We start from the raw sequence: 6,000 nt of genomic DNA, 5'->3' as shown, positions 1-6,000 counted from the left end.
ATCATATCTGCAAAGTCACTGCGGAGGCCGTGCGCGCACACACGCTTGCACTCCTGCTTTCGAAGGAAACGCCACGCACCGTGGCGGGAGCAGCGTCCGGAGGAACCGGACGGACGCGACAGACACCGAGCGAGGAGAAGATCGTGCGGAAGGTCCCGGAGGACGGACCTTCTCCGCGTCCGCCGCCGCCGCAGCCTTCCGGAAGGCGGAACCTCCTCCCGCCATCAATTATGCATCACAACACAGAGGTGGAATGTATGCACTCCTCAGAATGCACACCATCAGCAGTTTGTCTGTGTGTGTGTGTGTGCGTATGTATATGTGTGTGTGTGATAAACACAAACACAAGCCCAGCGTCTGGCGGGAAAATGTTGTGTTTACAGCGCGCGCCGAGCGGCAGGACACGCCCGTCACTGGGTCACTGTCTGATGGCAAACGGAATAGGAGGTTTAAGATGGCGTCCAGCTTGGGTTTGAACTACTCAAACAATACTGGTGTGTGTGTGTGTGTGTGTGTGTGTGTGTGTCCATGCACCAGGATTTACATGTGCGTGAGAGCAATAGAGAGCGTGCACGCACATACACAAAGGTGCACACACATGCAAATACAGACACACCCATTGTCTTTGAACAGGAGTTCTGTAAGATCGTCCTGTCAGCACAATCATTATGACAGGAGGGACGGTGTGTGTGTGTGTGTGTGTGTGTGTGTGTGTGTGTGTGTGTGTATTTGTGTGTGAGAGAGAGTATGATCTGTGTGTGTGAGACATAAAAGAAATGAGGGTGTGATGAAGACGGCTCATAAAGCTCCTGCCTGGGATCTACCAAGCATCCATCACCTCGTCTCATCTAATCATTTAATCAGCATTACAAGTACACACACACACACACACACACACACACACACACACACACACACAAACCACTCCTGTCTGATGAATAAATGTAGAATCTCTGTTGCTGTGAACAATGTCCATATAGATAGATAGATAGATAGATAGATAGATAGATAGATAGATAGATAGATGGAAGGATGGATGAAGGGAAGGATGGATGGACGGATGGATGGCTAGATCCCAGGATCTGACTCTCTTTCTTCTGCCAGGCTGAACGACAGAAGAGTTTCTAAATAAAGGTACACAACTTTCAGCCAAACACGACAATTAGTAAGGATGACTTCACAGGGCCACCACACACACACACACACACACACACACACACACACCTGGTGTCTCTCGTGTTGCTGCTCAGCAGTTCCTTGTTTGTGTTCTGCTGGTCCAATCAGCAGCCATCCGTGTGTGTGTGTGTGTGTGTGTGTGTGTGTGTGTGTGAAGCTAATGTAGTATTATTACCCCCCCCCCCCCCCCCATGGTCTCACCCAGGGGCTGTCAATCATCTCACCATGCAGCCTCTCATTCACACCTCCAGACCCTGGAGAGTCTTGAGTGGAGCTGCTGGCCGTGGGTGGACTGAGGGTGGAGAACCTCAGGAGAACCTCAGGAGAACCGGGGGGTGGTGGATGGCGAGAGCTCCTGCGTAGCATCACGTCCCTCTCCTCCCCGCATTGCTCCGTGACAGAACTGCTGCATGAGCTTTCTGGGGCAGGATGCTTCACGCTGGATGCTTTCCAAGAGCTGTGGTGGAAAGGATGGAGGGGGGGGGGCTTCTGGGAGTCGGCAGCACTTTCTCCCTCGGAGGGTCGGGGGGGTCAGAAGACCGGCGGTGTGTTTTCTGAAAAAGACAAAGCAGATCCCCCCCCCCCCCCCTCCGCTCCGGCCTCCTCCTCCGGCCGTCATGTGACCTGGCGCGGTGTGTTCAGGGGCCGGAGCAGGACATCGGAGCTTCATCTGGCTCTCTGAGACGTTTGAAGACACCCGGAAATGAAAAACATGGCAGTTTGGGTCATCGGCCCTGCTGTGGATCACCTATGGATCATCTATGGATCACCTATGGATCACCTATGGATCATCGATACACCACCTATAGATCAACTATGACTCACCTATAGATTACCTAAGGATCAGCTATAGATCACCTATGGATCATCTGTAGATCACCAATGGATCATTGATAGATCATCCATAGATCACTTAGAGATAACCTATGGACCATCTATGGATCACCTATAGATCATCTGTAGATCACCAATGGATCATTGCTGGATCGCCTATGGACCATCTACATTACATCTACATTTGGCAGACGCTTTTATCCAAAGCCACTTACAAGAAGTGCATTTCAGTCACAGAAGATACAAAGTACCAGTAGTCAGAAGTCAGTGGTGCCTACTCAACCAAATAGCCATCGATAGATCTATAGATCATCTAAAGATCACCTATGGATCATCTGTAGATCACCGATGGATAACCTATAGATGGCCCATGGATCATCCCTGGATCACCTATGGATCACCTAGAGATCATCTGTAGCTCACCTATGGATCATCTATGCATCACCTATGGATCACCTCTAGAATTCCTGGTCTAATCTGTATATAATACATGGGGTTTCAGTAAGATGTCTATGATTGTCTCCTTCAGATGTTCTTCAACAACCGACCGTCACGTGATGGAGAAGCCACGTCGTCCTCGACTCCACCGAAGCTCTGGGCTGGTCAGCTGCCCTCACACCCACAACAGGAGTTCCAAGACAAATAATGCTATCAGGACATTTGCAAATGGATAACACACACACACACACACACACACACACACACACACACACACACACACACACACACACATACACACACACACACACACACACACTGAATGTGGCTGTGCTCTCGCTCACCCCCCCCTCCATGGCGGACCTCCAGTGGTCCCACTGAGCCTCTTCCTTCTGCTGGACCTCAGGGAACAGTGACCTTCTGACACCACAATATGGCCGCCACGCCGGCCCAGAGATCTCCGGGCCGCTGCTGACGTCCGAGCCGAGGACCGACGCGAGCTTTGCAGAAACAGTAGGAGAAGCAAAATGAACACAGCAGGACTGTGAGGTGCAGAGCAGGGAGGAGCTTCTACCTCCATCTCCTCCACCTTTGCTGCTCCACTCACAGCAGGCTGGAGGACCAGTCACCTCTTCAGGAAACTAAACTCAACCATGACATCCACTCACGACGAAAAACAAGTGGCTTTTTCATCAACCTGGTGATGGGGGGGAGGTGGATGTCCTCCATCAGCAGGTGGATGACCTCCATCAGCAGGTGGATGTCCTCCATCAGTAGGTGGACGTCCTCCATCAGTAGGTGGACGTCCTCCATCAGCAGGTGGATGTTCTCCATCTAGTGGTGACTGAAGCTGAGGGGATTTCAGGAGGGGAAATACAGGAAGAGAATCTTTCCCACCTTCCATACCTTGGTGCACCCCCATCTAGGTTCTCCTTTGAGGGAGGGGCTACGTGCAGGTAGAATCTCCTCCAGGACCTCCTCCAGGAGCTCCACCAGGAGCTCCACCCGGGCCGGCCCTGGGTTCTGGGATCAGGTGGAGCCGCCAGTCAGCCTCCCGCCTCCTCACTGCGCCGAGCTTTACGCAATGCAGCAGCCCCACCCCCACCCCACCCCCGCCTCACACTCCTGAGGTCCTCCACAGCTTGATGGACACACACACACACACACACACACACACGCACACACACGCACACACACACACGCACACACACAGAGCCCCCTCCTCTATCCATCCTGCTTTGCCTTTCCCTTGTTCTCCCTCTGGGGACCTCTGAGTGCAGCAGGAATGATGGACAGCACACTAATGCTAAAGCTAACCCCCCCCCCTCACACACACACACACACACACACACACACACACACACACACACACACACACTCCTGACAGAGGCCGCCGTGCCCTTCAGGAGGAGGAGGTGTTCCAGCCCAGCAGAGGACAAAGAAGAGATGTGATATCAAAACCATTAATATTGTAATATATTAAATATAAATGGGGGGGGGGGGGCTCAGAGGAGCTGCTTCTCACACACACACACACACACACACACACACACACACGGGCTCAGCCCCGGTTGAAGAACAGGTCCTGCTCCACAGCTCCTGGACCTGCTGCCGGCCCGGGTCAGGGTGGGACCTGGTGCAGGACCTGCAGGATCTCCAGGTGAAGGAACCCTGACAGACGTGCACGTGTGGATCTTCGGCAGGCTTGGAGGTCCTGCCGGTACCAGGAGCCCACGTTCATGGACCTTCTCCGTCTGCTCCGTCTGGAGCGTTACCATGGGAACAGAAGAAGCAGAGCTCAGGGTCCCCAGGAGGAGAAGGTGGACGGCAGGACGGCAGCCTGGGTGGAGGTGGAGACCCAGACCTCCACCTTCACCTGGAAGCTGTGAGAAGAGCAGCCAATTAAAAACATTACCAAAGAGCCCAGACCTGTCCTCCATTCTGGGTGGTGTCAGGGGGGAAGAGGGTGGAAGATGGTGGAATATCAGGGGGGAAGAGGGTGGAAGATGGAGGAAGGTGGAGGAGGAGGAGGTTGGAGGTGAGCTGCTCATGAGGATCCACTGCAGCTCTATGCTGACGTGTCCTTCTTGGACCAATGGCTTCCACACGTCGGCCCTCAAAGGCTCCTCACCTGGAACACCGCATTCATCCTCTGTTTGATGGGTTGCCATGGCAACTTCTCAGGGACCTGGGGTTGGAGGGCCGAGCTGAGTCCACCCAGGACCTTCAGGAGAAAAGTACCAAAGACTGAAGAAGACAATGGTAGCAGGTCTTAGAGCTGCAACAAAGACTCAGTGTACTCATGGTACTCCTGCTATCCTGGTACTCATGGTACTTCTACTCCTGGTACTCATGGTACTTCTACTCCTGGTACTCCTGCTATCCTGGTACTCATGGTACTTCTTCTCCTGGCACTCATGGTACTTCTTCTCCTGGTACTCCTGGTACTTCTACTCCTGGTACTCATGGTACTTCTACTCCTGGTACTCATGGTGCTTCTACTCCTTGTACTCATGGTACTCCTGCTATCCTGGTACTCATGGTACTTCTACTCATGGTATTCCTGCTATCCTGGCACTCATGGTACTTCTACTCCTGGTACTCATGGTACTTCTACTCCTGGTACTCCTGCTATCCTGGCACTCATGGTACTTCTTCTCCTGGCACTCATGGTACTTCTTCTCCTGGTACTCATGGTACTCCTACTCCTGGTACTCATGGTGCTTCTACTCCTTGTACTCATGGTACTCCTGCTATCCTGGTACTCATGGTACTTCTACTCCTGGTACTCATGGTACTTCTTCTCCTGGCACTCATGGTACTTCTACTCCTGGTACTCATGGTACTTCTACTCCTGGTACTCATGGTGCTTCTACTCCTCGTACTCATGGTACTCCTGCTATCCTGGTACTCATGGTACTTCTACTCCTGGTACTCATGGTACTTCTACTCCTGGTACTCATGGTGCTTCTACTCCTTGTACTCATGGTACTCCTGCTATCCTGGTACTCATGGTACTTCTACTCCTGGTACTCATGGTACTTCTACTCCTGGTACTCATGGTACTCCTGCCATCCTGGCACTCCTGGTACTGCTTCAGGAGTAGCAGGAGTACCTCTTCTACTCCAACACTGTTTGACCAGTTATTGGACCAAGGTGTTCTCCAGCGTCCTGCCCGGGGCTGGTGGGTCCAGACAGAGGAAGATGGCCGCTGCCTGAATGGAGGCCCTTCTGCGTGTTGTAAAGCAGGAGATGGAGGCCTGGGGGCCCGGGGGCCTCTGGGGGGTTCTGGTCTGTCCTTCGGTCTGGACCTGTCTGGTCCACACAGCGGATCTGTTTGCTCTTCGGCCCGGATGTGTCTGTGAGCCTGCAGGTCTTGGAGGAGCTCTGACAGTTGTTGTGAAAGGTGCGTGATGAATAAAACATCTGCAGTAAATAATGGAGCTTCCTCAGCGGGACGACCGCCGCCGCGCGCTCTGCTGCCCCCAGTGGTCAGAAGAGGAACTGCAACCAGGATGGGGCGTCGAGAAGAACCCGGTCCTTGGAGATGTT

Source organism: Fistularia commersonii, chromosome 29 (genome assembly GCF_037954325.1).
Source record: "Fistularia commersonii isolate RoL2024-O1a breed Wild chromosome 29, RoL_Fcom_v1.0, whole genome shotgun sequence".
In the NCBI taxonomy this organism is placed as follows: domain Eukaryota; kingdom Metazoa; phylum Chordata; class Actinopteri; order Syngnathiformes; family Fistulariidae; genus Fistularia; species Fistularia commersonii.
The sequence above is the reverse complement of the archived record's forward strand: the minus strand, read 5'-3'. Positions refer to the sequence as shown.